This window comes from Hyperoodon ampullatus (assembly GCF_949752795.1).
Source record: "Hyperoodon ampullatus genome assembly, chromosome: 14".
Lineage (NCBI taxonomy): Eukaryota > Metazoa > Chordata > Mammalia > Artiodactyla > Ziphiidae > Hyperoodon > Hyperoodon ampullatus.
In genome coordinates, this window is record NC_136927.1 from 70,196,536 (window position 1) to 70,208,270 (window position 11,735).

Below are 11,735 nucleotides of genomic sequence, written 5' to 3' on the forward strand. Positions count from 1 at the left end.
CCATCCCATCATGAGGGGCCATTGTGGAGACTGAAGCAAGGTGAGGGGCACAGGGCGGGTGCTGGGAAGCCTTGGACCTTCCCTGTGACCCAGCGCCCCTCCCCCCACTCCCCCCACCCAACCAGCAAGCCCTTGGGCAGCACAGGCGACATTTTCCCTGGAACACTGGAAAAGTGCCATCCGTGAAGCGCTCCCCACTTCCCCTGGCGGCTTGTTCCTCGTTCTGTGGCCCTGCAGCTCCAACAGACAGAACATTCTTCCTTTTGTGGAGCCAAAGGCGGCCTCTGTGTGACCCCCCCAAAGGTCCAAGGTCCATCCCTGGAGCCCTGCCGAGCATGTCTACTCCCTCTTCTACCTGAGGGCCCTCGGGTGCCAGAGGACAGTGACCAAGCCCCCCAAGTCCTCTTGCTCTCAGGGGGCGGCAGCTATAGCATCCCGTGGGTGAAGATTAAGGTGCCCTGAGGAGGGATGTTCAAGATCCTGAACAAGAAATATCAGAGAACCTGAATGTAGTCCCAGGAGACAGTCATGCCCTTACTCACGACAGGAACATTCCGTCCCTCAAAGAAGATAACCAGCCCCAGATTAACCCATAAAAATAATGCAAGTCCAACAAATTTTCAATCAAATGGGGGAGGTTTATAATATAAAGTTGACATGGAAAATAAGTGTAGAATAGCTATTGTTATGGACTGAATGTCTGTGTCTCCTCACCCCAAATTCATGTATTGAAATCCTACCCCCAATGTAATGGCATGAGGAGGTGGGGACTTTGGGAGATCTTTGTAACAGAGGTTAGAGCCCTCATGAATGGGATCAGTGCCCTCATGGAAGGGACCCCAGAGAGCTCCTTTGCCCCTTTTCTGCATCATGAGGACACAGTGAGAAGTTGGCAGACTGCCTGCCCAGAAGAGGGTCCTCACCAGAACACGATCATGCTACCACCCTGATCTCAGACTTCCGGCATCCAGATCCATGAGAAATAAATGTCTGCTGTTTGAGCCACCCCGTCTATGGTACTTTGTTAGAGCAGCCAGAACGGACCAAGACAATCATGACGTCCCTCTATATGAAGATCAGTAAGGGAGGCCTTACCCTCCCAGCTGTTAAAACATATGGTGAAACTCTAATACCTTAAACAGTATGGTACCAGCACCAGAATAGCAAAGAGATAAACGGCAGGGAAAATTGAAAGTCCAGAAATAGACCCATCCACAAATGAACACAGAGTGTGGAAAAGAAATGCATTTCAAACTAAAGCAAATAGGAAATGTAGCTGGTTACCTTTGGGGAAAGGGACTTGGTGTGGGAGGATAGTGAGTGAGAGAGGTGCTGTTTTTTTTTTTTTTTTGGCCATGCTGCGAGGCTTGCGGGATTTTAGTTCCCCACCAGGGATTGAACCCGGGCCCTCGGCAGTGAAAGCACAGAGTCCTAACCACTGGACCGCCAGGGAATTCCCTGATTTTTCATTTTGTATTTTTCAGGATGGCTTGACTTTTCCAACCCTATTATGTATTATTCTTTTTTTTTAATGTCAGCATAATTTAATGTCAGTATATGTTATCTAGAGATTTTGATTCCTCTTGGGTTTGTACTTCTCTGTTTAAAGGGAAATCTAATAAGTGTTATAAAAGTAATAATAAAATGATATATAACAAACTGTTGAGCCCAGGGGAGGGCTCTCACCTTTTATGTCATACATTTCCATGACATTTGGACTACTCTGCTTCCTCCTACTCCTCTGTTTTTAAAATTACAAAAAAAATTTTTTTTAATTTTTAGATTGCAAGTATGACTTTCAAAATCAAGAAGAGAGGAAATGAATTTTGAACAAAATAAACAAACCAGTGCAGAAATGATGGATTACTCACTAAACAGGACTGGACAACTGGCTCACAATTTGGAAAAAATAAAGTTAGATTCCTACCTTACACCAAAATAAACCTCAGATGGCTTAAAGATTTAAATGTTGGAAGTTAAACCAGAAAAGAATCCTAATCCATATACAATTTTTAGGATAGGCAATCATTTTCTAAGACAACGTCAAATGAACAGATTGGTGAATATGACAACAAAAATGTGTCAGGTTTCTTTCCATCAAAACAAAATAAAGGTCAAACTGCTGCAAAAAAAAAAAAACAACAAAAAACAAAAAAACAAGATAGCTATGTAACAAAGAATGAAGAATTTCAATATATAAAGAGCTCTTACAAAAATTCCCGCCCATAATTTTTTTTTTAAATCTAAGCCAAGAATAGAGGGAATCTGACCACAGTGAAACCTGAGTTTCCTAGGGCAGGTTGGAGGTGGGGATGGCAAGGCTGAGCCAGAGGGTTCCTTCTGATGGGAACAGGGAGAGCTCAGTGGAGCAGCTCTGGGGCCAGGTTGGGTGCCCTCCATGTGGCAGGGGTTTCCTGCTCTCCCTGGCATCCACAGTCCTATCTGGTGCCAGCTTCTTCTCCAGCCCAGCCTGACACACACCTGCCCAGCCCAGCACATCTAACATTCCCCCATTCCTTCACACACATCAGGCACTTCCCATTTCCATGACTTTTGCAAATGCTGGTGCCTTTGTCTGGATCACCCCTCTCTCATCACTATCGGAAAAATACACCCAATGGCTCCCTGAAGTCTCAGCTCAATGTCCCCGGTTCTGCATAATTATCTTTGATCCACCCAGCCTCCCAGGGCTCTCCCTTCAGGCTCCTGCAGCACCAGCCCATCATTCCATCCACCTAATTGCGCTTTTCTGCTTACCTGTCCTGGTCCCCTGCTAGACGACAGGGGCCCCTCTAGACAGGGGTCTCCCTGGGCTCCCGCTCCGCGACTCCGGGTCTGCCGTGGGGCAGGTGTTCAACTAATACTGCACGAACAGATGAATTGTACCATGGGTACAGAGCAGAGTACTTGACCTGACACGCCCCACGCTAGGTTAGTTGAGCTTCAGGGTAAGTCATTTCCTAAAACAGAACAATTTTATTAACAATAGGGACAGATTCTGTGACTATTATGTAATTATACACAATTACATAACACATTAAAAATACATTGAAAGAGAGGTGCCTAGTTACAGTTAGAGCAACAGAAAGACACTCACCAAGGGGCAGTGGTAGCTGAACACACTTGAACTACTGAAAGCCACTGCTGAGTCTGACAATCATGGCTTCATACCAGATCTATGCCAGGCTCCCCCTTGCCCTTGAGATACCCATGGTCTCGGGGCAGGGTGGCCGAGGGGAGAGAAAGAGCTATGATAGTGACATGCCCAAGTTTTGTGGTGTCACAGGGAGGAAGTGCTGTCTGTGTGCGTAGGATGATTACAGCTCTCAGGGTAGACATGGGGGACCTTGTGACGCTCAAGGCCCCCAACAGCGTGTGTTATGGTAATGGTACTGGGACTTGAGCCCACAAGGGCAGAGGTTTTTGTCTATTTGTCCACTGCTGAATGTCCAGCATCTGGAACACCATCTGGCACAGAGTAGACTTCAGTAAATATCTGTTGACTGAATGACTGGAGATAGTCCCCCCCCCGCCCGGCACAGTGTCTGGAGATGGTGCTGAAGTCACCTCTGCGTCTCCCTCTGCTGAATCCTCTTGAGTTAGATCACTCGGCTGTTTTTGCTGGAGGCTCAGCCTGCAGAGAACCCAGCTCGGAGGGAGCAGGGGGCAGGCTGGATCTGGGGCGGGGGAGCAGGGAGGAGGGGGAGGCACCTTCAGAGTTTGACAAGGAGGCTCACAGGGGCCCCGGGTGCCTGCAGCTGGGGGCAAGGACCACAAAGGCAGGAGGGAGGAAGGAGCTCAGAGGGGGAAGCTCCAGGGACTGGGCCTGGGTTCTGCCCTCCTCCCTGGGCCAGGGCAACAGAAGCTGGCAGGACGCTCTACCAGCCTGACCGCCCCGGCCTGGAGATAAAACACACAGAGAGGGTGCCAGGCTCTGAGGGATCAATAAAGAGGATTTGCCTCCAGGCTCTGAGCACGGTAACAAGAACTTGAACTTAGGGCTCAAAAAAATTAGGTTCATCCCGTTGGCGAGCGACAGAGCCAGGACTCAACCTCACGTCTTTATAATTCGAGAGCCTGACCTTTTTTCACTCGGCTAAAAAAAAACCAAGGTCACTGGCACAAGGCGAGCCTGGAGCCTGAGGCCAGAGCCAGGCTTCGGTCTGGGTCAGCGTCGCACCAGACCTGGGGGCAGAGCCACGGGGTGTTCTGGGGACGGGGCCAGACCAGGGCTGGGGTCAGAGTGGCTTTCTGGGCTCTGGGCGGCCTGCCAGAGACAGTAACCCAGGGTTGGTGCAGGGCCTGCTGGCGCTCCCACTCCGCCCTCCATCTCTGGCCCCGCCTGACCTTCCTCCCCCGGGGCGAGGAACAGAACGGAGTGGGCCTGGCCCTTATCCTGGAGGAGCTGCAGCTGCTCCTGCAGCTTGATCCCAGCACACAAAGGCGCCTTCTTTCCCAGCATGAGGTCTTGATTGCATGTTGCCCTGAGTCCAAAAGCTCCTCTGAAGGAAGTGGTTCCCTCCCAAGGGTGTGTGTGTGTGTGTGTGTGTGTGCGCGCGTGTGTGTGCGTGTGCGCGTGCGCGCGCGCGTGCGCTGGGTGTGAGGGAGCTGGGTCAGCAGGGTGGTCAGACCCCCTCCCTCCTCCTAGGTTTGGCCTGGAACTTCTCAATCTGCATCCTTTGTGTGTACGCATGTGCATACGTGTGTGTGCGGGTCTGTATGTGTGAACACGTTTGAGCACGTCTCTGCAGTGTCTGTACATGTGCCTGTGCATATTTCTGTTGACAGACAGCACACGCCTGTCCATGTGTGCATGCCTATGGAGCTGCGTAACCAAGTCCGTAACCAAGCACTTCTGGGGGTGTGTGTGTGTGTTTCATGTGTGCCTACACAAGACACCTGGGAGCAGGCCCCCATCTCTGCTGCCTCTGGCCATGCCTCCCCACCCTCACCTCCGCCCTGAGCGTGTGCAAGCCTCCTCCCCACCCGCAAGCCCGCCTCTGCATTTGTCTGGGAACCACCTGGCCCCTTTCAGCTCCAGGAGGAAGACAGGTTAGTACAGCTTGGCTTGTCCCATACATACTTTCCCAAAGTTCCCTGGATCCCAGCCGAACTCTTTATAAAAAGGCTCTTGGGGAATAGCCGAACAGGAAGGTAGAGACCCTGCCGAGGGGGCTCAGGACCCCCGCTCCAAGCTCCAGGAGGAAATGGAAGCATCAGTCAACGGAGCTTCAGCCAGAGAGAGGGCCTCGAGTCCTGAGGCTGAGCTTAGACTGAGGACCCTCCACCCCCAGGGAGGGGGACACATCATCTCAGGGCAGCAGAGCTGGCAGGGACCCCAGGAACCCCACTGAGAACAGGGAAGGAGAGACCCAGAGAGGTGCCCTGGGCCATTCAGAAACTGAGTCCCTTCCGGGCATCCTGCTGTCCCCGGAGACCCTTCTGTGGATAAACTCTGAGTCCTCCCACCCTCAGGGAGGTGGGCACCGCTCCCGCTCTCTCTCGGCCTTGCAGGGAGGCTCCGAGGCCTGGCTGTGCTCTCTGCTCTTGGCCTGCAGAGAGCTCACAGCCGCTGGGCTCCAAGTCGGTCAGTGGGCGTTCGAGCAGCCCCCGCACCACAGGGCGGGGTTTACTCAGCACCCACTTGCCTTGGGGTGCGGGGCCCTTGGGCTGCTTCCTCCCAGCCCCTCAGAGCACAGTGGGCGGGTGGGCTTTCCGCACTGCTCTCCCCCGACCGATACCCGGGCCCCATCCTCTAACGGCGCAGGGCTCCGGCTGGTGTCCTGGGTGTTGGGAGGAGGGTTGTCCAACGGGGCAAGAAGGTCTGACCCCAAGTGAAGCCCGGGGCACAGGTGACAGCCACTCTCACTGTCCGTGCACGGGGACGTGTTGCTGCTGCTGGGGGTGCCACAGCCACGCGGGAAGGGCAGCCCCATGGGCCCCCAGGGAGGAGGCCAGAGGTCTGCGGGGCTGACGTCGCCTCCTGCTGCCGAGAGCCAGCTGGGCTCCAGGAGCTTCCCCGCCGGTCCCCACTGACACACCCTCCTCTTGCCCTCAGGAATCTTTTTCTAGACGGGGCGAGGGGCGGTATGGGAGGCTTTGCTCTTACCTGTCCCCTTGTGTCCAGGCCAGGAGCTGCTTTTGAAAGTCAAAAGACAGGAGGAGATTCTTCTCTTTCCTTTCCTTTTCTTTTCTTTTTTCTTTTTCTTTTCTTTTTTTTTCCTTTTCTTTTCTTTTCCTTTTCTTTTCTTTTTCTGCTCATTGTCATATCAAGTCCCTGAGAAATGAGCACAGACCCGCTGACTGGCTTAGCACCCAAGGGAGGGGAGCCAGAGGGCGCAAAGAATCATCGAGAACCCAAAGTCACAAGGTCAGATTTGAAGAACACTGCGCCCCCCATAGTCGAATGGGCAGAGACAGTGCCAGTTTGGATGGATGTCTTATCTCTCAACTCCTGCTGCTTACGAGGCTGGGGTGCCCGGGCCAGCGGGGCCAGGGGGCGGGCAGTGGACCATGGCTGCTCCCTGGGCCTGTCCGGGATGGTGGGTCGTGTGCTGAGAGCGCAGCTGGAAGGGGCTCCAAACCCTCCCATACCCCAGTCCACGGTGGGGGGCTGCGTCTGCATCCCCTCCCTGAATGGAGGCTAATCATCTCCAACTTGTCTGGGGAAAGGAAGGAAGTGGCCACAGGGGCTCAGCTGGCGGGAACTCCTCACCAGGCCCCCCGCCCTCCAGCTCGGTCTCTCAGATGCACACGCACGCCAGGAATACAAGTTGAGGGCCCTTTCCCTGTGGACACACAGCTTGCTTCCTGATGGGGAGATTTGACAAGGGACCGCGGTGAGAGTTGGAGGGTCTCCCAACTGTGGGCCCGGGGACTGGGGTTGGGGGCTTTCCTCAGGCCCCTATAATCCACCTGAGAGGCCTGCACATCCCCCCACCCCAGTCCCCCCGAAGGCATTCACTGGGGCTTTGGCAGCCCCCCTGGCTCTTTGCCAGCCTGGAACGTTTGGGATCTGTGAATGGAAAAGCCTGGATCAGAGCTGGAGTGGGGATGGGGGAAGGGGTGGGCCGTGGGACTGGGATGTTGCTCTCCTGGTCTGGCCTCCTCTCGGTCAGAGCCAGGACCGAGGCTTAACACCTCTCCAGTCTCGTCTGGTCACTGCCTGCGCGGCTCGTGCTCGGCTTGGACCCCTCCCCCATCCTGCTCTCCTCCCCCACTCACACCTGCAGGGTGGCCGCAGGTGAGATCACTCACTCTTTCTAAGACCCTGAGGATTCTCAGGAACCTGCATGCACCGGGGACAGAGAAGGGTGAGGCCCAAGTGTCAACACGACAGGCACAGGCACCCAAACAGGACCCCTAGCTTCAGGGGCCCAGTGATGAGACTGAGGAGATTTCGCACGGCTGCTTCAGTCCGGGGGGTGGGGGTGGGGATCCCATCAGATGTTGGCAGGTGCCCAGGGTCGCCCCCATGTGCGACTGCAGTGCCTTCCTGGACATTCGGGGGGAGAGCTCAGTCCTCCGGGGGCTGCTAGCTGCCGGCACTGCACCGACGTGAACTCCAGAGCCTTTCCTCGTGTCCTGCTCTGAGAGCCAGCCGAACACCCCAGTGGGGGACAGGATAGTCACCTCCCTTAAAACACTTCCTGATTCTGCTTTCTCACATGTCACCTGGGGGCTGTATCGGGAGCCTGACAGCGCCCACGGCTCGGCCGTCGCTCAAGTAGCAGAGTTGTTCCCAGTGCCCTGGATCCAGCCCGTCAACAGACATTTGTCTGCCCCTGGAGTTTCTGAAAACCTGAATTTATTGCATACACTTAAAAATCTGGGGATTCTATACAAACATCTGAATTTCCATCCTCTGTTGAAAAACAATCAGGGTATTGGGCAACACAGAGCCCGAATGCCTCTATGGTATCAATTGGCTGTAGCTGGTAGCCGCTGCCCCTTTGAGTCAGGGCAAGAGGTTTCTAGTTGCCATTGGTCTTAAGCCTTAAATCTTAAACTTATTGCCTTAACTCTGCCCTGTGTCACTCATGTATGTCACCTGCCTCACCCAGGAGGCATGTGAGTTTATGAACACTGCAATATATTGAATAAAAGGGCCCATGAGTCACTGAGGTCTCCCCAGAGACACAGACCTGTTTCTTAGTTCTCCTTGGGCATGGCCATTCAGGTCAGGACACATGCCCACAGCTGTTTTTTCCATCACTGTGAAAAACACCCAGCACGGCTCTCTTCACCCAAGAGTCATCCCCCTGAAAAAGGATGGAGGCGGATGGAGGCGGATGGGGCTTGATTTATTCTAGGTAAACCCTTGGCACAGCTTTAAAACTCCTTTCTACACTTTTGCCCTCTTGCGTTGATGTCAAATTTACTAGGAAGTCATTAGCCGAATCGCCCATCTTCCTCCCCTGAAAACTGCGGCACTCCCTCCCTCCCGTGCCCTCCCCCTTGTCTTCACCCACGTCTGCGCCCCCGCAGCTTCTCCCCACGCACAATCCATGCTGGCCGGCAGGAGCCTTGAATCCATTCAGTGTCTCACGTCCCTCTGCCTGGTGCCGAGTCAGGAGAGGGCAACGTCCGGCGGATTCAGTAGTTCTGTGGGTCAGTCGTGTCCCCCAACCAGACTCTGAGGCCCCCAGCAGCAGGGTGGTGCCTGATCTGATCTGTGTCCGGAGCACAGCCCAGCCTGCTGCACAGCAGGACGGGCCCGAAGTCCCCAGGCAGTGTCCTAGGGCCCCGTGCCTTTGGGAGGCCAGTTCACCAGCTCTCTGTCACAAGAGGGTCGAGCTGGCCATGGGCTGGGGCCCTTTGAGGTGTGCCGGCTGCCCTTAGTCACAATGTGGGAGGGTGTGTGACAGGAACTCACTTGTCCCTGCAGAGACTTGGTCCCAGCTGCTCTTTCCTGTTTCCTCTGAACTCGGCTTCCAGGATGTGGCTGCCAGTTAAGCCTTGGCTACGGCACCCGCCGGCGGCTCCCAGCCACTGCTGCCTTGCACTCAGCTCCCCGCATCTGGCCTTCCTGTTGCCTGAGCTCCAGGTGGGACCATGACCCAAGCTGGCTCGTCCGCCAGGCCCATCTTCAGCCCACACTGCAGGTAGTCAGCCCACAGCCCCTGACGGAGGGCCGTTTCGGGGGCCCCTTCCCACGGCGTGGGTGGTTTTGCCTTCTGGTCCTTAACCCACGTCGTGTGTCTCCCTGTGCCTGTGTCCTCCGAACACGCGTCTTCCTGCCCTTTTTGGGTCCTTTCTCTAAAAATTGCTTCTCTATCGCTGGCAGCTTCACATCTGTCCTCTGGCTTCCTTCTTCTTTGCCCCAAATAGGACATGGCGTGGAGGAGAGAGAGGGCAGGAATGGCGGTTCTGACTTTTCCTCTGAAGTGAAAGGATGCCCTGGGGGTTTGGAGGCGGAAACTCGAGACAGGCCCGAAGTCCAGCACTTCTTTGAAGTCTGTTTTATCTCAGAAGTAGATGTCACTCTTCTATACTAGTGTATGGTTTATATTTATACAAAACCACGTTTGAATTAATATAAAAATACTTTAAATGACTTAGTTTTTGCACTGAATCTGTGAATACAATGGATGCTCTAGGACAGGAGTCTGCAAGCTTTTTCTGTAAAGGGCCACATAGCAAATATTTTCAGCTTTACAGGCCATGTGGTTCTGGAACAGCCATTCAAGCCCGCTGTGTGGGGTGGAGCCAGCCCCAGACAGTATGTAAAGGAACATAGCTGTGCTCTAAGAAAATCTCGTGGTCTCTGAAACCTGAATTTGGTATGCTTTTCATGGGTCGTGAAATAGTATTCTTTTGACTTTTCCATTATTAAAAAACATAAAAGCCCATTCTTGGCGTGTGGGCTGTACCAAACCAGGCGATGGGGTGTATGCTCTAGGAAGACTGGGAGGGGCCTGCACTTTTGGAATCAGACGCCCCTCTAGGCTCCTGTCCTTCCACTCACGGTGCCACTGGAGGAGGTGACAACCACCTGGGCCTCGTCCTCGTCTGGGGAACACGTTTGGGATGAGATCATGGGCGTCGAGGCCTGGCACAGCGGGCCGCAGAGCAGGCAGCGGGAGGTGGTGCTGGGGACCCTTAGCGGACGTGAGGCTGGGCCTCGTGGGGGAGGGGGGAGGAAGGTCACCAGGGCCCTGGTGGGTGCAGACGGCACCCTAGGGCAAGAGGCAAGCAGTTTTCGCACTAAAAAGCCAGACCGAAGCTCTCGCAGTTGGCGTTTCTGGTCCTGCTTTCCAGGTCCTTACTCAAAGCTTGGGCTGAAATGAGGCTCTGGCCTTTGGAGATGGTCTGTTTGCAAGTTGCCTCTCAGCAAAAAAAAAAAAAAAAAAAAAAAAGTACAGTTTGGGAATTCCCTGACAGTCCAGTGGTCAGGACTCTTCGCTTTCACTGCCGAGGGCATGGGTTCAATCCCTTGTTGGGGAACTACCCGCAAGCCAAGTTGCCTCTCTCCTCTTGGCCCCAGAGGACTCCGCCCCTCCCCCCAGGCCCTTCTGGCTGAGCAGTTACACAACCCCCTGCCAGCCTTCTTTACCACCTTCTAAGGCTGGATGCTTCCCCTTGGACCCAGGCTGGGGAGTCCAAGCACCCAGACGCCATGACCGCCCCCAGGCTCGCACAGCAGGATGGGAAGGAAATACCTTCTTTCCTGGGTGACCTGGCTCCTCTGGCCTCAGGGCTGGCCACTGTAGCCAGGGGGTAGCACGGGGCAGATCAGGCCCTCTCCCCTTGCTCATCATCCCTGCTTACTGCTATTTTACAAAGTTGCACTGAGGGGTAGCCTCCTCCATGCCTCAGACCAGATGCCCACCCTGACTCCATTATTGGCCAGTTTATGGCTCTGGAATTGGTTTCTCTGTGTCCCCAAATCCCTTGCCATTTACCAGCTGGGTGATTGGGTGTTACTTAGCCTCTCTGGGCCTCAGTTCTCTCATCTGTAAAATGGGTATAACCTCAGTGTTACTGTGGGGATTGGGAATATGGCCATAAAGCACAAGCCCCACTCAAAGAAGTTCCTAGTAAATGGGCGTCATTACTTTAAGGGACCGGAGAAAACAGGATGCCTGGTTCCTTAATGGTTTGAAATCTAGATAAACCAAAAACACCTTAGCATAATTACCTACCAGATATTGCATGGGATATACGTGTACCAAGAATATTAGTTTATCTGAAATTAAAATGTAACTGGGTGTCTTTTTTCCCCTAAATCTGGCAACCCTACCCCGAGGGAGGCTACACAGACCCGGGAGCTGCCCTGTCCCCCAGCCCCACAATAGTCTCCTCACCCCTTTAGTTCACTCTGATCAACGGGCTTGCGTGGAAAGGCCCCTTCTTTCCTGTGTGTAGGGTCATAGGGACAGAGGCAGTCAGAAAACCTGTTTCCTGCAGGTGCTTTGAGTCCAACCCCAGATCTACTCTGTACTTGCCTCGGGGCTTGGAGCAAGCTTCTCCTCACCCTTGATTCCCCTGCTACACCCCTAATTTAACTACCTTATCGTTCCGGGACTGCCAATCCTCACCTCACCAGCTATTTAAAAGGAGTAAAGGTACATGACTCAAATGTAACAAGCAGTTGTACGCACTTGACATTGATCATTTCCATCAACCCCATCAACAACCCTATAGGTTCAAGTTATAATTACCCCTGTTCTACAGAGGAGGAAACTGAAGCTTAGAGAAGGTGGGAACGCTGCTCCTGCCTCCGCCAGGGGAAC